The following is a 25,411-nucleotide window of genomic DNA, read 5'->3' as shown; positions in this document are numbered from 1 at the left end:
TGACTATTAACTGAAACTTCACCCTAACCCTAAGCCTAACTCTAACTCTAACCGTAAGCATAACAATTATCCTAAACCCTCACTTTAACTGTAAACCTAACCCTAACCCTTAACCGTATCCCCAACCCTAAACCTAACGCTATCCCCAAACTTATCCCTAACCCTAACCCTAATATGTACAGTAACCCTTATATTAACCCTAAACTTAACCCTACCATAACCATACACCTAACCCTAACACCCTAAACCTAACGTCTAAAACTATCTGTAATCCTAACCGTTATCCTAACCCTCACCCTTATCCTAAACTTCACACTAACCCTAAACCTAACCTAACGCTAACCCTAAACATAATGCCTGACCCTAACCCGAACCCTAAAACGAACCTTAACAGTAACCGGAACACAAACCCAAACTCTAGCCCTAACCATGAAAATAACCCTAACCCTTTCCTAAACGTCATCCAAACCCTAACCCTAACCTTAACTGTAAACCTACACCTAACCCAAAACAGAACCTTAAACCTAACTCTAACAAGAATGCTAGTTCATCTGTAACCCTAAACCTAAGCCTTACAATAGCCCTGAAACTGAGCCTAAACTGAATCCTAATCCTAACCCTAGACCTAATCCTAACCCTAACCCTAAATAGAACACTAACTCTAACAAAACCTGAACGTAAACCTAAATCTTACCCTACGCCTAACCCTAATCCTAACCCTAAACATAACCCTAACTCTACCCCTAATCATAACACTTACCCTAAACCCTCACCTGAACTGTAAAACTAACCGTAACCCTCACCCTAACCCCTAATCATATCCCATAACCCTAACCCTAATGCTATCCCTAACCCTAACCCTAACACTACCCTGAAAGCCCTGATCCCAAAAGATAACCCTAACCCTAACCCAAAACCGAACCCCTAACACCAAAGCCTAACACAAACCTTAACCCTAACACTCACACTAACCCTAAAGCTCATCATAAACCTAACCCTAACGCTAACCCTAAAGCAAACCTAACCATGACCAGAACCACAATGCCTAACGGGAATCCTCAACCAAACCCTAACCCTAAACTACACCTCTAACCCCTAACACTTTACCAGAACCATAATCCTAACCCTACCCAAACCTAACCCTAAAACTAAACCTCACCAAAACCAAAACGCCTAACACAAACCCTAACCCTAAGCGTAACACTAAACTTAACCCTAGCCTAAAATCTAACCCTAAACCTAAAACGAAACAGAACCCGTAAACTTAACCCTAACCCTAAACATAACCTTAACACTAACCTGAAAACTAACCCAAACCTTAGCCATAACCCTAACCCTAACCCTCAACCTATTTTAAAATTCACCCTATCCCTAATCTAAAGTTAATTCTAACTTTAACCCTAACCCTCGCGCTAAACCTAACTCTAACCTTAACCTTGGCCCACCTGTAACCCTAAAACTAACCCTTACAATAACTCTGACCCTAACCCTCGCCCTAAACCTAATCCTAATCTTAACCCTGACCATTACCCTAACGTAACCTTAACCCTAACTTTAACCCTACCATAAACTCAAACCTAACCCTAACCCCTAAGCCTAACTCTAACCCTCACCCTAAACCGAACCCTCACCCTTAACCAAAATTTCACCCTACCCAAAACCGGAACCATGACGCTAACTCGAACTCTAACCCTAATCCTAACCCTGTGATTGACCCTACACCCTCAGCTTAACTGGAAACCCTAGCAATAACCCACACACTAACATCTAAACCTAAAGCCTACCCTTAACCTAACCCTATCTCTAACCTTAACCTAGCCCTAAACCTAACCATGACTTAACCCTAACACTTACCCTAACCCTAAAACTAACCTTAACCCTAAAACTAATTCTAACCTTAACCCTAACCCTAACCCCTAACACTAACCCTAAGCTCAACCCTCACCCTTAACTTAAACGTCACTCTAACCCTAACCCTAAACCGAACCCTAAACCTAAAGCTAAACCTAAACCTGACCCTAATATTAACCCGAACAGCAAAACCAAACCCTAACACCAACACCAACCCTAACCCTAAATCGAAGCCTAACCTGATCCTAACCTTAACCCAAACACCTAACTCTAATATTTCCACTAACCCTAATCATAACTTAACCTTTAATCTAAACCTAAGCCTAACCCTAAAACAAAACATAACCCTAAACTATCCCCTAACTCTAGCCCTAACCCTAAACCTAACACTAACCCTAACTCTAACCCTGACCCTAACTGTAACACCGTAAAACATCAGCTTAACTGTAAACCTAACACTAACCCTCACACGAACCCCTAACCCTTTCCCTAAAACTAACCCTATCCCTAACCCTAACCCTAACCCTGACCTGAACGTAACCCTTACATGAACCCTAAACTTAACACTAACCTTAACTCTACCCTAACCTTAACCCTATCCCTAACCCTAACCCTAAGAATAACTTTAAACCTGACCCTAACCCTAACCCTAAACCCTAGCACTAACTCTAACTCTAAACCTAAAACTAACCCTAACCTAGCCCTACCCTTTACCGTAAACCTAGCCTTAACCCTAACCTTACTCCTACCCTAACCCTAACCCTAACACTAATCCTAATCCTAACTCTAACCTTAACCCTAACCCTTACCCTAACCCTCACTATTAACTGAAAATTCACCCTAACTCTAACCCCAACCATAACACTTACCCTAAACCCTCACCTTAACTGTAAACCTAACCCTAACCCCTAACCGTATCCCCAACCCTAAACCTAACGCTATCCCTAAACTTATCCCTGACCCTAAACCGAACACGAACGGTAACCCTAATCTAGCACTAACCCTAACATTAACCCTAAACTTAACCCCACCCTAACCATAAACCATACCCTAACACCATAAACCTAACCTCTGACACTGAGTATAATCCTCACCGTAATTCTAACCCTTATCTTAACCCTCACCCTGAACCTAATCTTCTCTCTGACCCGAAACCAAAACCTAACACTAACCCTAAACGTAAGTCCTAACCCTAACCTGAACACTAAACCTAACCTTAACACTAACCTGAACACAAACCCAAACTCTGAGACCTAACCCTAACAATAACCCTCACTCCTTCGTAAACTTCATCCAAACCCTAAGCCTAAACTTAACCCTAAAGCTAAACCTAAAACAAACCCTGACCGTAAACCAAACTCTAACCATAACGCTACTCCACCTGTAACCCTAAAACTAAGCCTTATATTAGCCCTGAACCTAACCTTAGACCTAATCCTAATCCTAACCGTAGACCTATCCTAACCCTAAACCTAACTCTAACCTTGATCCTAAATAGAACACTAACACTAACTCTAATTCTAAACCTGAACCTAAATCTTACCCTACACCTAACCCTAAACCTAAAACTAACCCTAATACTTAGCCTAAACCAAACCTTAACCCTAAACCTAACAATAACCACTCACCCTAACTCTAACCCTAACCCTAACACGAACCCTCACCCTTAACCAAAATTTCACCCTAACCATAACCCTAAACCTACCCTAACTTCATTCAAACCCTAACCCTAACCAAAAGTAACACTAACACTAAACCTCACCCTAACTCTAAACCTAAACCTAACCCTAACAATGACCCGAACCTGAACCCTAACCCTAAAACTAAAAAAAAAACTAAACGTAACACTAAATCTCCCCCTAACCCTGACCCTAACCCTAACCATAAACCTAACCCAAACCTGAACCTTAACCCTAACCCTGACCCTAACTCTAACTCGAACCCTACTCTTAACCCTAAAACTTTCCCTACAAACTCAGCTGAAATGGAAACCTAGCACTAACCCTCACCCTAATATCTAAACCTAACCCCAACCCTTAACCTAACCCTATCACTAACCTTAACCTAGCCCTAAAGCTAACCATGACTTAACCCTAACACTTACCCTAACCCTAACTCTAAACCTAACCTTCACCCTAAACTTAATCCTAACCTTAACCCTGACCCTAACCCTAACCCCTAACACGAACACTAAGATCAACCCTCACCCTTAACTTAAACTTCACCCTGACCCTAACCCTAAACCAAACACTAACACTAACCCTAAACCTAACCGTAAACCTGACCCTAAATTAATCCAAACACCTAACCCTAACCCTAACCTTAACCCAAACACCAAACCCTAACCCTAACCCTCATCCTTAACCGAAACTTCACCCTAAACCTAAGCCTAAGCCTAACCCTAAAACTAAACCTGACCCTAAACTATCCCCTAACTCTAGCCCTAAGCCTAAAAACCTAAAAAAATCCTAAACCTAACCCTAATTCTAACCCTAACCATAACACCCTAAAACTTGAGCTTAACTGTAAACCTAACACTAACCCTCACACGAATCCCTAACACTTTCCCTAACCCTAACCCTATTCCTCATCCTAGCACTAACCCTGACCTAAACCTAACACTTACTCTAACCCTAATCTTTACTCTAACCTTAACTCTACCCTAACCCTAACCCTAAACCTAACAATAGCTCTAAACCTGACCCTAACCCTAACCCTAATCCCTAGCGCTAACTCTAACTCTAAACCTAACCCTACCCCTAACCTACCCCTACCCTTTACCGTAAACCTAGCCTTATGCCTAACCTTACCACTACCCTAACCCTAACCCTATACCTAACCCTAACACTGACCTTAACCCTACTCTAACCTTAACCCTAACCCTGACTATTAACTGAAACTTCACCCTAACCCTAAGCCTAACTCTAACTCTAACCGTAAGCATAACAATTATCCTAAACCCTCACTTTAACTGTAAACCTAACCCTAACCCTTAACCGTATCCCCAACCCTAAACCTAACGCTATCCCCAAACTTATCCCTAACCCTAACCCTAATATGTACAGTAACCCTTATATTAACCCTAAACTTAACCCTACCATAACCATACACCTAACCCTAACACCCTAAACCTAACGTCTAAAACTATCTGTAATCCTAACCGTTATCCTAACCCTCACCCTTATCCTAAACTTCACACTAACCCTAAACCTAACCTAACGCTAACCCTAAACATAATGCCTGACCCTAACCCGAACCCTAAAACGAACCTTAACAGTAACCGGAACACAAACCCAAACTCTAGCCCTAACCATGAAAATAACCCTAACCCTTTCCTAAACGTCATCCAAACCCTAACCCTAACCTTAACTGTAAACCTACACCTAACCCAAAACAGAACCTTAAACCTAACTCTAACAAGAATGCTAGTTCATCTGTAACCCTAAACCTAAGCCTTACAATAGCCCTGAAACTGAGCCTAAACTGAATCCTAATCCTAACCCTAGACCTAATCCTAACCCTAACCCTAAATAGAACACTAACTCTAACAAAACCTGAACGTAAACCTAAATCTTACCCTACGCCTAACCCTAATCCTAACCCTAAACATAACCCTAACTCTACCCCTAATCATAACACTTACCCTAAACCCTCACCTGAACTGTAAAACTAACCGTAACCCTCACCCTAACCCCTAATCATATCCCATAACCCTAACCCTAATGCTATCCCTAACCCTAACCCTAACACTACCCTGAAAGCCCTGATCCCAAAAGATAACCCTAACCCTAACCCAAAACCGAACCCCTAACACCAAAGCCTAACACAAACCTTAACCCTAACACTCACACTAACCCTAAAGCTCATCATAAACCTAACCCTAACGCTAACCCTAAAGCAAACCTAACCATGACCAGAACCACAATGCCTAACGGGAATCCTCAACCAAACCCTAACCCTAAACTACACCTCTAACCCCTAACACTTTACCAGAACCATAATCCTAACCCTACCCAAACCTAACCCTAAAACTAAACCTCACCAAAACCAAAACGCCTAACACAAACCCTAACCCTAAGCGTAACACTAAACTTAACCCTAGCCTAAAATCTAACCCTAAACCTAAAACGAAACAGAACCCGTAAACTTAACCCTAACCCTAAACATAACCTTAACACTAACCTGAAAACTAACCCAAACCTTAGCCATAACCCTAACCCTAACCCTCAACCTAATTTAAAATTCACCCTATCCCTAATCTAAAGTTAATTCTAACTTTAACCCTAACCCTCGCGCTAAACCTAACTCTAACCTTAACCTTGGCCCACCTGTAACCCTAAAACTAACCCTTACAATAACTCTGACCCTAACCCTCGCCCTAAACCTAATCCTAATCTTAACCCTGACCATTACCCTAACCTAACCTTAACCCTAACTTTAACCCTACCATAAACTCAAACCTAACCCTAACCCCTAAGCCTAACTCTAACCCTCACCCTAAACCGAACCCTCACCCTTAACCAAAATTTCACCCTACCCATAACCGGAACCATGACGCTAACTCGAACTCTAACCCTAATCCTAACCCTGTGATTGACCCTACACCCTCAGCTTAACTGGAAACCCTAGCAATAACCCACACACTAACATCTAAACCTAAAGCCTACCCTTAACCTAACCCTATCTCTAACCTTAACCTAGCCCTAAACCTAACCATGACTTAACCCTAACACTTACCCTAACCCTAAAACTAACCTTAACCCTAAAACTAATTCTAACCTTAACCCTAACCCTAACCCCTAACACTAACCCTAAGCTCAACCCTCACCCTTAACTTAAACGTCACTCTAACCCTAACCCTAAACCGAACCCTAAACCTAAAGCTAAACCTAAACCTGACCCTAATATTAACCCGAACAGCAAAACCAAACCCTAACACCAACACCAACCCTAACCCTAAATCGAAGCCTAACCTGATCCTAACCTTAACCCAAACACCTAACTCTAATATTTCCACTAACCCTAATCATAACTTAACCTTTAATCTAAACCTAAGCCTAACCCTAAAACAAGACATAACCCTAAACTATCCCCTAACTCTAGCCCTAACCCTAAACCTAACACTAACCCTAACTCTAACCCTGACCCTAACTGTAACACCGTAAAACATCAGCTTAACTGTAAACCTAACACTAACCCTCACACGAACCCCTAACCCTTTCCCTAAAACTAACCCTATCCCTAACCCTAACCCTGACCTGAACGTAACCCTTACATGAACCCTAAACTTAACACTAACCTTAACTCTACCCTAACCTTAACCCTATCCCTAACCCTAACCCTAACCCTAAGAATAACTTTAAACCTGACCCTAACCCTAACCCTAAACCCTAGCACTAACTCTAACTCTAAACCTAAAACTAACCCTAACCTAGCCCTACCCTTTACCATAAACCTAGCCTTAACCCTAACCTTACTCCTACCCTAACCCTAACCCTAACACTAATCCTAATCCTAACTCTAACCTTAACCCTAACCCTTACCCTAACCCTCACTATTAACTGAAAATTCACCCTAACTCTAACCCCAACCATAACACTTACCCTAAACCCTCACCTTAACTGTAAACCTAACCCTAACCCCTAACCGTATCCCCAACCCTAAACCTAACGCTATCCCTAAACTTATCCCTGACCCTAAACCGAACACGAACGGTAACCCTAATCTAGCACTAACCCTAACATTAACCCTAAACTTAACCCCACCCTAACCATAAACCATACCCTAACACCATAAACCTAACCTCTGACACTGAGTATAATCCTCACCGTAATTCTAACCCTTATCTTAACCCTCACCCTGAACCTAATCTTCTCTCTGACCCGAAACCAAAACCTAACACTAACCCTAAACGTAAGTCCTAACCCTAACCTGAACACTAAACCTAACCTTAACACTAACCTGAACACAAACCCAAACTCTGAGACCTAACCCTAACAATAACCCTCACTCCTTCGTAAACTTCATCCAAACCCTAAGCCTAAACTTAACCCTAAAGCTAAACCTAAAACAAACCCTGACCGTAAACCAAACTCTAACCATAACGCTACTCCACCTGTAACCCTAAAACTAAGCCTTATATTAGCCCTGAACCTAACCTTAGACCTAATCCTAATCCTAACCGTAGACCTATCCTAACCCTAAACCTAACTCTAACCTTGATCCTAAATAGAACACTAACACTAACTCTAATTCTAAACCTGAACCTAAATCTTACCCTACACCTAACCCTAAACCTAAAACTAACCCTAATACTTAGCCTAAACCAAACCTTAACCCTAAACCTAACAAGAACCACTCACCCTAACTCTAACCCTAACCCTAACACGAACCCTCACCCTTAACCAAAATTTCACCCTAACCATAACCCTAAACCTACCCTAACTTCATTCAAACCCTAACCCTAACCAAAAGTAACACTAACACTAAACCTCACCCTAACTCTAAACCTAAACCTAACCCTAACAATGACCCGAACCTGAACCCTAACCCTAAAACTAAAAAAAAAAACTAAACGTAACACTAAATCTCCCCCTAACCCTGACCCTAACCCTAACCATAAACCTAACCCAAACCTGAACCTTAACCCTAACCCTGACCCTAACTCTAACTCGAACCCTACTCTTAACCCTAAAACTTTCCCTACAAACTCAGCTGAAATGGAAACCTAGCACTAACCCTCACCCTAATATCTAAACCTAACCCCAACCCTTAACCTAACCCTATCACTAACCTTAACCTAGCCCTAAAGCTAACCATGACTTAACCCTAACACTTACCCTAACCCTAACTCTAAACCTAACCTTCACCCTAAACTTAATCCTAACCTTAACCCTGACCCTAACCCTAACCCCTAACACGAACACTAAGATCAACCGTCACCCTTAACTTAAACTTCACCCTGACCCTAACCCTAAACCAAACACTAACACTAACCCTAAACCTAACCGTAAACCTGACCCTAAATTAATCCAAACACCTAACCCTAACCCTAACCCTAACCTTAACCCAAACACCAAACCCTAACCCTAACCCTCATCCTTAACCGAAACTTCACCCTAAACCTAAGCCTAAGCCTAACCCTAAAACTAAACCTGACCCTAAACTATCCCCTAACTCTAGCCCTAAGCCTAAAAACCTAAAAAAATCCTAAACCTAACCCTAATTCTAACCCTAACCATAACACCCTAAAACTTGAGCTTAACTGTAAACCTAACACTAACCCTCACACGAATCCCTAACACTTTCCCTAACCCTAACCCTATTCCTCATCCTAGCACTAACCCTGACCTAAACCTAACACTTACTCTAACCCTAATCTTTACTCTAACCTTAACTCTACCCTAACCCTAACCCTAAACCTAACAATAGCTCTAAACCTGACCCTAACCCTAACCCTAATCCCTAGCGCTAACTCTAACTCTAAACCTAACCCTACCCCTAACCTACCCCTACCCTTTACCGTAAACCTAGCCTTATGCCTAACCTTACCACTACCCTAACCCTAACCCTATACCTAACCCTAACACTGACCTTAACCCTACTCTAACCTTAACCCTAACCCTGACTATTAACTGAAACTTCACCCTAACCCTAAGCCTAACTCTAACTCTAACCGTAAGCATAACAATTATCCTAAACCCTCACTTTAACTGTAAACCTAACCCTAACCCTTAACCGTATCCCCAACCCTAAACCTAACGCTATCCCCAAACTTATCCCTAACCCTAACCCTAATATGTACAGTAACCCTTATATTAACCCTAAACTTAACCCTACCATAACCATACACCTAACCCTAACACCCTAAACCTAACGTCTAAAACTATCTGTAATCCTAACCGTTATCCTAACCCTCACCCTTATCCTAAACTTCACACTAACCCTAAACCTAACCTAACGCTAACCCTAAACATAATGCCTGACCCTAACCCGAACCCTAAAACGAACCTTAACAGTAACCGGAACACAAACCCAAACTCTAGCCCTAACCATGAAAATAACCCTAACCCTTTCCTAAACGTCATCCAAACCCTAACCCTAACCTTAACTGTAAACCTACACCTAACCCAAAACAGAACCTTAAACCTAACTCTAACAAGAATGCTAGTTCATCTGTAACCCTAAACCTAAGCCTTACAATAGCCCTGAAACTGAGCCTAAACTGAATCCTAATCCTAACCCTAGACCTAATCCTAACCCTAACCCTAAATAGAACACTAACTCTAACAAAACCTGAACGTAAACCTAAATCTTACCCTACGCCTAACCCTAATCCTAACCCTAAACATAACCCTAACTCTACCCCTAATCATAACACTTACCCTAAACCCTCACCTGAACTGTAAAACTAACCGTAACCCTCACCCTAACCCCTAATCCTATCCCATAACCCTAACCCTAATGCTATCCCTAACCCTAACCCTAACACTACCCTGAAAGCCCTGATCCCAAAAGATAACCCTAACCCTAACCCAAAACCGAACCCCTAACACCAAAGCCTAACACAAACCTTAACCCTAACACTCACACTAACCCTAAAGCTCATCATAAACCTAACCCTAACGCTAACCCTAAAGCAAACCTAACCATGACCAGAACCACAATGCCTAACGGGAATCCTCAACCAAACCCTAACCCTAAACTACACCTCTAACCCCTAACACTTTACCAGAACCATAATCCTAACCCTACCCAAACCTAACCCTAAAACTAAACCTCACCAAAACCAAAACGCCTAACACAAACCCTAACCCTAAGCGTAACACTAAACTTAACCCTAGCCTAAAATCTAACCCTAAACCTAAAACGAAACAGAACCCGTAAACTTAACCCTAACCCTAAACATAACCTTAACACTAACCTGAAAACTAACCCAAACCTTAGCCATAACCCTAACCCTAACCCTCAACCTATCTTAAAATTCACCCTATCCCTAATCTAAAGTTAATTCTAACTTTAACCCTAACCCTCGCCCTAAACCTAACTCTAACCTTAACCTTGGCCCACCTGTAACCCTAAAACTAACCCTTACAATAACTCTGACCCTAACCCTCGCCCTAAACCTAATCCTAATCTTAACCCTGACCATTACCCTAACCTAACCTTAACCCTAACTTTAACCCTACCATAAACTCAAACCTAACCCTAACCCCTAAGCCTAACTCTAAACCTCACCCTAAACCGAACCCTCACCCTTAACCAAAATTTCACCCTACCCATAACCGGAACCATGACGCTAACTCTAACTCTAACCCTAATCCTAACCCTGTGATTGACCCTACACCCTCAGCTTAACTGGAAACCTAGCAATAACCCACACACTAACATCTAAACCTAAAGCCTACCCTTAACCTAACCCTATCTCTAACCTTAACCTAGCCCTAAACCTAACCATGACTTAACCCTAACACTTACCCTAACCCTAAAACTAACCTTAACCCTAAAACTAATTCTAACCTTAACCCTAACCCTAACCCCTAACACTAACCCTAAGCTCAACCCTCACCCTTAACTTAAACGTCACTCTAACCCTAACCCTAAACCGAACCCTAAACCTAAAGCTAAACCTAAACCTGACCCTAATATTAACCCGAACAGCAAAACCAAACCCTGACACCAACACCAACCCTAACCCTAAATCGAAGCCTAACCTGATCCTAACCTTAACCCAAACACCTAACTCTAATATTTCCACTAACCCTAATCATAACTTAACCTTTAATCTAAACCTAAGCCTAACCCTAAAACAAAACATAACCCTAAACTATCCCCTAACTCTAGCCCTAACCCTAAACCTAACACTAACCCTAACTCTAACCCTGACCCTAACTGTAACACCGTAAAACATCAGCTTAACTGTAAACCTAACACTAACCCTCACACGAACCCCTAACCCTTTCCCTAAAACTAACCCTATCCCTAACCCTAACCCTGACCTGAACGTAACCCTTACATGAACCCTAAACTTAACACTAACCTTAACTCTACCCTAACCTTAACCCTATCCCTAACCCTAACCCTAAGAATAACTTTAAACCTGACCCTAACCCTAACCCTAAACCCTAGCACTAACTCTAACTCTAAACCTAAAACTAACCCTAACCTAGCCCTACCCTTTACCATAAACCTAGCCTTAACCCTAACCTTACTCCTACCCTAACCCTAACCCTAACACTAATCCTAATCCTAACTCTAACCTTAACCCTAACCCTTACCCTAACCCTCACTATTAACTGAAAATTCACCCTAACTCTAACCCCAACCATAACACTTACCCTAAACCCTCACCTTAACTGTAAACCTAACCCTAACCCCTAACCGTATCCCCAACCCTAAACCTAACGCTATCCCTAAACTTATCCCTGACCCTAAACCAAACACGAACGGTAACCCTAATCTAGCACTAACCCTAACATTAACCCTAAACTTAACCCCACCCTAACCATAAACCATACCCTAACACCATAAACCTAACCTCTGACACTGAGTATAATCCTCACCGTAATTCTAACCCTTATCTTAACCCTCACCCTGAACCTAATCTTCTCTCTGACCCGAAACCAAAACCTAACACTAACCCTAAACGTAAGTCCTAACCCTAACCTGAACACTAAACCTAACCTTAACACTAACCTGAACACAAACCCAAACCCTGAGACCTAACCCTAACAATAACCCTCACTCCTTCGTAAACTTCATCCAAACCCTAAGCCTAAACTTAACCCTAAAGCTAAACCTAAAACAAACCCTGACCGTAAACCAAACTCTAACCATAACGCTACTCCACCTGTAACCCTAAAACTAAGCCTTATATTAGCCCTGAACCTAACCTTAGACCTAATCCTAATCCTAACCGTAGACCTATCCTAACCCTAAACCTAACTCTAACCTTGATCCTAAATAGAACACTAACACTAACTCTAATTCTAAACCTGAACCTAAATCTTACCCTACACCTAACCCTAAACCTAAAACTAACCCTAATACTTAGCCTAAACCAAACCTTAACCCTAAACCTAACAATAACCACTCACCCTAACTCTAACCCTAACCCTAACACGAACCCTCACCCTTAACCAAAATTTCACCCTAACCATAACCCTAAACCTACCCTAACTTCATTCAAACCCTAACCCTAACCAAAAGTAACACTAACACTAAACCTCACCCTAACTCTAAACCTAAACCTAACCCTAACAATGACCCGAACCTGAACCCTAACCCTAAAACTAAAAAAAAAAACTAAACGTAACACTAAATCTCCCCCTAACCCTGACCCTAACCCTAACCATAAACCTAACCCAAACCTGAACCTTAACCCTAACCCTGACCCTAACTCTAACTCGAACCCTACTCTTAACCCTAAAACTTTCCCTACAAACTCAGCTGAAATGGAAACCTAGCACTAACCCTCACCCTAATATCTAAACCTAACCCCAACCCTTAACCTAACCCTATCACTAACCTTAACCTAGCCCTAAAGCTAACCATGACTTAACCCTAACACTTACCCTAACCCTAACTCTAAACCTAACCTTCACCCTAAACTTAATCCTAACCTTAACCCTGACCCTAACCCTAACCCCTAACACGAACACTAAGATCAACCGTCACCCTTAACTTAAACTTCACCCTGACCCTAACCCTAAACCAAACACTAACACTAACCGTAAACCTAACCGTAAACCTGACCCTAAATTAATCCAAACACCTAACCCTAACCCTAACCCTAACCTTAACCCAAACAAAAAACCCTAACCCTAACCCTCATCCTTAACCGAAACTTCACCCTAAACCTAAGCCTAAGCCTAACCCTAAAACTAAACCTGACCCTAAACTATCCCCTAACTCTAGCCCTAAGCCTAAAAACCTAAAAAAATCCTAAACCTAACCCTAATTCTAACCCTAACCATAACACCCTAAAACTTGAGCTTAACTGTAAACCTAACACTAACCCTCACACGAATCCCTAACACTTTCCCTAACCCTAACCCTATTCCTCATCCTAGCACTAACCCTGACCTAAACCTAACACTTACTCTAACCCTAATCTTTACTCTAACCTTAACTCTACCCTAACCCTAACCCTAAACCTAACAATAGCTCTAAACCTGACCCTAACCCTAACCCTAATCCCTAGCGCTAACTCTAACTCTAAACCTAACCCTACCCCTAACCTACCCCTACCCTTTACCGTAAACCTAGCCTTATGCCTAACCTTACCACTACCCTAACCCTAACCCTATACCTAACCCTAACACTGACCTTAACCCTACTCTAACCTTAACCCTAACCCTGACTATTAACTGAAACTTCACCCTAACCCTAAGCCTAACTCTAACTCTAACCGTAAGCATAACAATTATCCTAAACCCTCACTTTAACTGTAAACCTAACCCTAACCCTTAACCGTATCCCCAACCCTAAACCTAACGCTATCCCCAAACTTATCCCTAACCCTAACCCTAATATGTACAGTAACCCTTATATTAACCCTAAACTTAACCCTACCATAACCATACACCTAACCCTAACACCCTAAACCTAACGTCTAAAACTATCTGTAATCCTAACCGTTATCCTAACCCTCAGCCTTATCCTAAACTTCACACTAACCCTAAACCTAACCTAACGCTAACCCTAAACATAATGCCTGACCCTAACCCGAACCCTAAAACGAACCTTAACAGTAACCGGAACACAAACCCAAACTCTAGCCCTAACCATGAAAATAACCCTAACCCTTTCCTAAACGTCATCCAAACCCTAACCCTAACCTTAACTGTAAACCTACACCTAACCCAAAACAGAACCTTAAACCTAACTCTAACAAGAATGCTAGTTCATCTGTAACCCTAAACCTAAGCCTTACAGTAGCCCTGAAACTGAGCCTAAACTGAATCCTAATCCTAACCCTAGACCTAATCCTAACCCTAACCCTAAATAGAACACTAACTCTAACAAAACCTGAACGTAAACCTAAATCTTACCCTACGCCTAACCCTAATCCTAACCCTAAACATAACCCTAACTCTACCCCTAATCATAACACTTACCCTAAACCCTCACCTTAACTGTAAAACTAACCGTAACCCTCACCCTAACCCCTAATCCTATCCCATAACCCTAACCCTAATGCTATCCCTAACCCTAACCCTAACACTACCCTGAAAGCCCTGATCCCAAAAGATAACCCTAACCCTAACCCAAAACCGAACCCCTAACACCAAAGCCTAACACAAACCTTAACCCTAACACTCACACTAACCCTAAAGCTCATCATAAACCTAACCCTAACGCTAACCCTAAAGCAAACCTAACCATGACCAGAACCACAATGCCTAACGGGAATCCTCAACCAAACCCTAACCCTAAACTACACCTCTAACCCCTAACACTTTACCAGAACCATAATCCTAACCCTACCCAAACCTAACCCTAAAACTAAACCTCACCGAAACCAAAACGCCTAACACAAACCCTAACCCTAAGCGTAACACTAAACTTAACCCTAGCCTAAAATCTAACCCTAAACCTAAAACGAAACAGAACCCGTAAACTTAACCCTAACCCTAAACATAACCTTAACACTAACCTGAAAACTAACCCAAACCTTAGCCATAACCCTAACCCTAACCCTCAACCTATCTTAAAATTCACCCTATCCCTAATCTAAAGTTAATTCTAACTTTAACCCTAACCCTCGCCCTAAACCTAACTCTAACCTTAACCTTGGCCCACCTGTAACCCTAAAACTAACCCTTACAATAACTCTGACCCTAACCCTCGCCCTAAACCTAATCCTAATCTTAACGCTGACCATTACCCTAACCTAACCTTAACCCTAACTTTAACCCTACCATAAACTCAAACCTAACCCTAACCCCTAAGCCTAACTCTAAACCTCACCCTAAACCGAACCCTCACCCTTAACCAAAATTTCACCCTACCCATAACCGGAACCATGACGCTAACTCTAACTCTAACCCTAATCCTAACCCTGTGATTGACCCTACACCCTCAGCTTAACTGGAAACCTAGCAATAACCCACACACTAACATCTAAACCTAAAGCCTACCCTTAACCTAACCCTATCTCTAACCTTAACCTAGCCCTAAACCTAACCATGACTTAACCCTAACACTTACCCTAACCCTAAAACTAACCTTAACCCTAAAACTAATTCTAACCTTAACCCTAACCCTAACCCCTAACACTAACCCTAAGCTCAACCCTCACCCTTAACTTAAACGTCACTCTAACCCTAACCCTAAACCGAACCCTAAACCTAAAGCTAAACCTAAACCTGACCCTAATATTAACCCGAACAGCAAAACCAAACCCTAACACCAACACCAACCCTAACCCTAAATCGAAGCCTAACCTGATCCTAACCTTAACCCAAACACCTAACTCTAATATTTCCACTAACCCTAATCATAACTTAACCTTTAATCTAAACCTAAGCCTAACCCTAAAACAAAACATAACCCTAAACTATCCCCTAACTCTAGCCCTAACCCTAAACCTAACACTAACCCTAACTCTAACCCTGACCCTAACTGTAACACCGTAAAACATCAGCTTAACTGTAAACCTAACACTAACCCTCACACGAACCCCTAACCCTTTCCCTAAAACTAACCCTATCCCTAACCCTAACCCTGACCTGAACGTAACCCTTACATGAACCCTAAACTTAACACTAACCTTAACTCTACCCTAACCTTAACCCTATCCCTAACCCTAACCCTAAGAATAACTTTAAACCTGACCCTAACCCTAACCCTAAACCCTAGCACTAACTCTAACTCTAAACCTAAAACTAACCCTAACCTAGCCCTACCCTTTACCATAAACCTAGCCTTAACCCTAACCTTACTCCTACCCTAACCCTAACACTAATCCTAATCCTAACTCTAACCTTAACCCTAACCCTTACCCTAACCCTCACTATTAACTGAAAATTCACCCTAACTCTAACCCCAACCATAACACTTACCCTAAACCCTCACCTTAACTGTAAACCTAACCCTAACCCCTAACCGTATCCCCAACCCTAAACCTAACGCTATCCCTAAACTTATCCCTGACCCTAAACCAAACACGAACGGTAACCCTAATCTAGCACTAACCCTAACATTAACCCTAAACTTAACCCCACCCTAACCATAAACCATACCCTAACACCATAAACCTAACCTCTGACACTGAGTATAATCCTCACCGTAATTCTAACCCTTATCTTAACCCTCACCCTGAACCTAATCTTCTCTCTGACCCGAAACCAAAACCTAACACTAACCCTAAACGTAAGTCCTAACCCTAACCTGAACACTAAACCTAACCTTAACACTAACCTGAACACAAACCCAAACCCTGAGACCTAACCCTAACAATAACCCTCACTCCTTCGTAAACTTCATCCAAACCCTAAGCCTAAACTTAACCCTAAAGCTAAACCTAAAACAAACCCTGACCGTAAACCAAACTCTAACCATAACGCTACTCCACCTGTAACCCTAAAACTAAGCCTTATATTAGCCCTGAACCTAACCTTAGACCTAATCCTAATCCTAACCGTAGACCTATCCTAACCCTAAACCTAACTCTAACCTTGATCCTAAATAGAACACTAACACTAACTCTAATTCTAAACCTGAACCTAAATCTTACCCTACACCTAACCCTAAACCTAAAACTAACCCTAATACTTAGCCTAAACCAAACCTTAACCCTAAACCTAACAATAACCACTCACCCTAACTCTAACCCTAACCCTAACACGAACCCTCACCCTTAACCAAAATTTCACCCTAACCATAACCCTAAACCTACCCTAACTTCATTCAAACCCTAACCCTAACCAAAAGTAACACTAACACTAAACCTCACCCTAACTCTAAACCTAAACCTAACCCTAACAATGACCCGAACCTGAACCCTAACCCTAAAACTAAAAAAAAACTAAACGTAACACTAAATCTCCCCCTAACCCTGACCCTAACCCTAACCATAAACCTAACCCAAACCTGAACCTTAACCCTAACCCTGACCCTAACTCTAACTCGAACCCTACTCTTAACCCTAAAACTTTCCCTACAAACTCAGCTGAAATGGAAACCTAGCACTAACCCTCACCCTAATATCTAAACCTAACCCCAACCCTTAACCTAACCCTATCACTAACCTTAACCTAGCCCTAAAGCTAACCATGACTTAACCCTAACACTTACCCTAACCCTAACTCTAAACCTAACCTTCACCCTAAACTTAATCCTAACCTTAACCCTGACCCTAACCCTAACCCCTAACACGAACACTAAGATCAACCCTCACCCTTAACTTAAACTTCACCCTGACCCTAACCCTAAACCAAACACTAACACTAACCCTAAACCTAACCGTAAACCTGACCCTAAATTAATCCAAACACCTAACCCTAACCCTAACCCTAACCTTAACCCAAACACCAAACCCTAACCCTAACCCTCATCCTTAACCGAAACTTCACCCTAAACCTAAGCCTAAGCATAAGCCTAACCCTAAAACTAAACCTGACCCTAAACTATCCCCTAACTCTAGCCCTAAGCCTAAAAACCTAAAAAAATCCTAAACCTAACCCTAATCCTAACCCTAACCATAACACCGTAAAACTTGAGCTTAACTGTAAACATAACACTAACCCTCACACGAACCCCTAACACTTTCCCTAACCCTATTCCTCATCCTAGCACTAACCCTGACCTAAACCTAACACTTACTCTAACCCTAATCTTTACTCTAACCTTAACTCTACCCTAACCCTAACCCTAAACCTAACAATAGCTCTCAACCTGACCCTAACCCTAACCCTAATCCCTAGCGCTAACTCTAACTCTAAACCTAACGCTACCCCTAACCTACCCCTACCCTTTACCGTAAACCTAGCCTTATGCCTAACCTTACCACTACCCTAACCCTAACCCTATACCTAACCCTAACACTGACCTTAACCCTACTCTAACCTTAACCCTAACCCTGACTATTAACTGAAACTTCACCCTAACCCTAAGCCTAACTCTAACTCTAACCGTAAGCATAACAATTATCCTAAACCCTCACTTTAACTGTAAACCTAACCCTAACCCTTAACCGTATCCCCAACCCTAAACCTAACGCTATCCCCAAACTTATCCCTAACCCTAACCCTAACCCTAATATGTACAGTAACCCTTATATTAACCCTAAACGTAACCCTACCATAACCATACACCTAACCCTAACACCCTAAACCTAACGTCTAAAAAAAACTATCTGTAATCCTAACCGTTATCCTAACCCTCACCCTTATCCTAAACTTCACACTAACCCTAAACCTAACCTAACGCTAACCCTAAACATAACGCCTGACCCTAACCCGAACCCTAAAACGAACCTTAACAGTAACCGGAACACAAACCCAAACTCTAGCCCTAACCATGAAAATAACCCTAACCCTTTCCTAAACTTCATCCAAACCCTAACCCTAACCTTAACTGTAAACCTACACCTAACCCAAAACAGAACCTTAAACCTAACTCTAACAAGAATGCTAGTTCATCTGTAACCCTAAACCTAAGCCTTACAATAGCCCTGAAACTGAGCCTAAACTGAATCCTAATCCTAACCCTAGACCTAATCCTAACCCTAACCCTAAACAGAACACTAACTCTAACAAAACCTGAACGTAAACCTAAATCTTACCCTACGCCTAACCCTAATCCTAACCCTAAACGTAACCCTAACTCTACCCCTAATCATAACACTTACCCTAAACCCTCACCTGAACTGTAAAACTAACCGTAACCCTCACCCTAACCCCTAATCATATCCCATAACCCTAACCCTAATGCTATCCCTAACCCTAACCCTAACACTACCCTGAAAGCCCTGATCCCAAAAGATAACCCTAACCCTAACCCAAAACCGAACCCCTAACACCAAAGCCTAACACAAACCTTAACCCTAACACTCACACTAACCCTAAAGCTCATCATAAACCTAACCCTAACGCTAACCCTAAAGCAAACCTAACCATGACCAGAACCACAATGCCTAACGGGAATCCTCAACCAAACCCTAACCCTAAACTACACCTCTAACCCCTAACACTTTACCAGAACCATAATCCTAACCCTACCCAAACCTAACCCTAAAACTAAACCTCACCGAAACCAAAACGCCTAACACAAACCCTAACCCTAAGCGTAACACTAAACTTAACCCTAGCCTAAAATCTAACCCTAAACCTAAAACGAAACAGAACCCGTAAACTTAACCCTAACCCTAAACATAACCTTAACACTAACCTGAAAACTAACCCAAACCTTAGCCATAACCCTAACCCTAACCCTCAACCTATCTTAAAATTCACCCTATCCCTAATCTAAAGTTAATTCTAACTTTAACCCTAACCCTCGCCCTAAACCTAACTCTAACCTTAACCTTGGCCCACCTGTAACCCTAAAACTAACCCTTACAATAACTCTGACCCTAACCCTCGCCCTAAACCTAATCCTAATCTTAACCCTGACCATTACCCTAACCTAACCTTCACCCTAACTTTAACCCTACCATAAACTCAAACCTAACCCTAACCCCTAAGCCTAACTCTAACCCTAACCCTAAACCGAACCCTCACCCTTAACCAAAATTTCACCCTAACCATAACCCTAAACCTACCCTAACTTCATTCAAACCCTAACCCTAACCAAAAGTAACACTAACACTAAACCTCACCCTAACTCTAAACCTAAACCTAACCCTAACAATGACCCGAACCTGAACCCTAACCCTAAAACTAAAAAAAAACTAAACGTAACACTAAATCTCCCCCTAACCCTGACCCTAACCCTAACCATAAACCTAACCCAAACCTGAACCTTAACCCTAACCCTGACCCTAACTCTAACTCGAACCCTACTCTTAACCCTAAAACTTTCCCTACAAACTCAGCTGAAATGGAAACCTAGCACTAACCCTCACCCTAATATTTAAACCTAACCCCAACCCTTAACCTAACCCTATCACTAACCTTAACCTAGCCCTAAAGCTAACCATGACTTAACCCTAACACTTACCCTAACCCTAACTCTAAACCTAACCTTCACCCTAAACTTAATCCTAACCTTAACCCTGACCCTAACCCTAACCCCTAACACGAACACTAAGATCAACCCTCACCCTTAACTTAAACTTCACCCTGACCCTAACCCTAAACCAAACACTAACACTAACCCTAAACCTAACCGTAAACCTGACCCTAAATTAATCCAAACACCTAACCCTAACCCTAACCCTAACCTTAACCCAAACACCAAACCCTAACCCTAACCCTCATCCTTAACCGAAACTTCACCCTAAACCTAAGCCTAAGCATAAGCCTAACCCTAAAACTAAACCTGACCCTAAACTATCCCCTAACTCTAGCCCTAAGCCTAAAAACCTAAAAAAATCCTAAACCTAACCCTAATCCTAACCCTAACCATAACACCGTAAAACTTGAGCTTAACTGTAAACATAACACTAACCCTCACACGAACCCCTAACACTTTCCCTAACCCTAACCCTATTCCTCATCCTAGCACTAACCCTGACCTAAACCTAACACTTACTCTAACCCTAATCTTTACTCTAACCTTAACTCTACCCTAACCCTAACCCTAAACCTAACAATAGCTCTCAACCTGACCCTAACCCTAACCCTAATCCCTAGCGCTAACTCTAACTCTAAACCTAACGCTACCCCTAACCTACCCCTACCCTTTACCGTAAACCTAGCCTTATGCCTAACCTTACCACTACCCTAACCCTAACCCTATACCTAACCCTAACACTGACCTTAACCCTACTCTAACCTTAACCCTAACCCTGACTATTAACTGAAACTTCACCCTAACCCTAAGCCTAACTCTAACTCTAACCGTAAGCATAACAATTATCCTAAACCCTCACTTTAACTGTAAACCTAACCCTAACCCTTAACCGTATCCCCAACCCTAAACCTAACGCTATCCCCAAACTTATCCCTAACCCTAACCCTAATATGTACAGTAACCCTTATATTAGCCCTAAACTTAACCCTACCATAACCATACACCTAACCCTAACACCCTAAACCTAACGTCTAAAACTATCTGTAATCCTAGCCTTTATCCTAACCCTCACCTTTATCCTAAACTTCACACTAACCCTAAACCTAACCTAACGCTAACCCTAAACATAACGCCTGACCTTAACCCGAACCCTAAAACGAACCTTAACAGTAACCGGAACACAAACCCAAACTCTAGCCCTAGCCATGAAAATAACCCTAACCCTTTCCTAAACTTCATCCAAACCCTAACCCTAACCTTAACTGTAAACCTACACCTAACCCAAAACAGAACCTTAAACCTAACTCTAACAAGAATGCTAGTTCATCTGTAACCCTAAACCTAAGCCTTACAATAGCCCTGAAACTGAGCCTAAACTGAATCCTAATCCTAACCCTAGACCTAATCCTAACCCTAACCCTAAACAGAACACTAACTCTAACAAAACCTGAACGTAAACCTAAATCTTACCCTACGCCTAACCCTAATCCTAACCCTAAACGTAACCCTAACTCTACCCCTAATCATAACACTTACCCTAAACCCTCACCTGAACTGTAAAACTAACCGTAACCCTCACCCTAACCCCTAATCATATCCCATAACCCTAACCCTAATGCTATCCCTAACCCTAACCCTAACACTACCCTGAAAGCCCTGATCCCAAAAGATAACCCTAACCCTAACCCAAAACCGAACCCCTAACACCAAAGCCTAACACAAACCTTAACCCTAACACTCACACTAACCCTAAAGCTCATCATAAACCTAACCCTAACGCTAACCCTAAAGCAAACCTAACCATGACCAGAACCACAATGCCTAACGGGAATCCTCAACCAAACCCTAACCCTAAACTACACCTCTAACCCCTAACACTTTACCAGAACCATAATCCTAACCCTACCCAAACCTAACCCTAAAACTAAACCTCACCGAAACCAAAACGCCTAACACAAACCCTAACCCTAAGCGTAACACTAAACTTAACCCTAGCCTAAAATCTAACCCTAAACCTAAAACGAAACAGAACCCGTAAACTTAACCCTAACCCTAAACATAACCTTAACACTAACCTGAAAACTAACCCAAACCTTAGCCATAACCCTAACCCTAACCCTCAACCTATCTTAAAATTCACCCTATCCCTAATCTAAAGTTAATTCTAACTTTAACCCTAACCCTCGCCCTAAACCTAACTCTAACCTTAACCTTGGCCCACCTGTAACCCTAAAACTAACCCTTACAATAACTCTGACCCTAACCCTCGCCCTAAACCTAATCCTAATCTTAACCCTGACCATTACCCTAACCTAACCTTCACCCTAACTTTAACCCTACCATAAACTCAAACCTAACCCTAACCCCTAAGCCTAACTCTAACCCTAACCCTAAACCGAACCCTCACCCTTAACCAAAATTTCACCCTACCCATAACCGGAACCATGACGCTAACTCTAACTCTAACCCTAATCCTAACCCTGTGATTGACCCTACACCCTCAGCTTAACTGGAAACCTAGCAATAACCCACACACTAACATCTAAACCTAAAGCCTACCCTTAACCTAACCCTATCTCTAACCTTAACCTAGCCCTAAACCTAACCATGACTTAACCCTAACACTTACCCTAACCCTAAAACTAACCTTAACCCTAAAACTAATTCTAACCTTAACCCTAACCCTAACCCCTAACACTAACCCTAAGCTCAACCCTCACCCTTAACTTAAACGTCACTCTAACCCTAACCCTAAACCGAACCCTAAACCTAAAGCTAAACCTAAACCTGACCCTAATATTAACCCGAACAGCAAAACCAAACCCTAACACCAACACCAACCCTAACCCTAAATCGAAGCCTAACCTGATCCTAACCTTAACCCAAACACCTAACTCTAATATTTCCACTAACCCTAATCATAACTTAACCTTTAATCTAAACCTAAGCCTAACCCTAAAACAAAACATAACCCTAAACTATCCCCTAACTCTAGCCCTAACCCTAAACCTAACACTAACCCTAACTCTAACCCTGACCCTAACTGTAACACCGTAAAACATCAGCTTAACTGTAAACCTAACACTAACCCTCACACGAACCCCTAACCCTTTCCCTAAAACTAACCCTATCCCTAACCCTAACCCTAACCCTGACCTGAACGTAACCCTTACATGAACCCTAAACTTAACACTAACCTTAACTCTACCCTAACCCTAACCCTATCCCTAACCCTAACCCTAACCCTAAGAATAACTTTAAACCTGACCCTAACCCTAACCCTAAACCCTAGCACTAACTCTAACTCTAAACCTAAAACTAACCCTAACCTAGCCCTACCCTTTACCGTAAACCTAGCCTTAACCCTAACCTTACTCCTACCCTAACCCTAACCCTAACACTAATCCTAATCCTAACTCTAACCTTAACCCTAACCCTTACCCTAACCCTCACTATTAACTGAAAATTCACCCTAACTCTAACCCCAACCATAACACTTACCCTAAACCCTCACCTTAACTGTAAACCTAACCCTAACCCCTAACCGTATCCCCAACCCTAAACCTAACGCTATCCCTAAACTTATCCCTGACCCTAAACCAAACACGAACGGTAACCCTAATCTAGCACTAACGCTAGACTTAACCCCACCCTAACCATAAACCATACCCTAACACCATAAACCTAACCTCTGACACTAAGTATAATCCTCACCGTAATTCTAACCCTTATCTTAACCCTCACCCTGAACCTAATCTTCTCTCTGACCCGAAACCAAAACCTAACACTAACCCTAAACATAAGTCCTAACCCTAACCTGAACACTAAACCTAACCTTAACACTAACCTGAACACAAACCCAAACTCTGAGACCTAACCCTAACAATAACCCTCACTCCTTCGTAAACTTCATCCAAACCCTAAGCCTAAACTTAACCCTAAAGCTAAACCTAAAACAAACCCTGACCGTAAACCAAACTCTAACCATAACGCTACTCCACCTGTAACCCTAAAACTAAGCCTTATATTAGCCCTGAACCTAACCTTAGACCTAATCCTAATCCTAACCGTAGACCTATCCTAACCCTAAACCTAACTCTAACCTTGATCCTAAATAGAACACTAACACTAACTCTATTCTAAACCTGAACCTAAATCTTACCCTACACCTAACCCTAAACCTAAAACTAACCCTAATACTTAGCCTAAACCAAACCTTAACCCTAAACCTAACAATAACCACTCACCCTAACTCTAACCCTAACCCTAACACGAACCCTCACCCTTAACCAGAATTTCACCCTAACCATAACCCTAAACCTACCCTAACTTCATTCAAACCCTAACCCTAACCAAAAGTAACACTAACACTAAACCTCAC

The sequence above is a fragment of the Elephas maximus genome, chromosome 23, assembly GCF_024166365.1.
Source record: "Elephas maximus indicus isolate mEleMax1 chromosome 23, mEleMax1 primary haplotype, whole genome shotgun sequence".
NCBI classification, from domain to species: Eukaryota; Metazoa; Chordata; class Mammalia; order Proboscidea; family Elephantidae; genus Elephas; species Elephas maximus.
Note: the sequence above shows the minus strand (reverse complement) of the source record.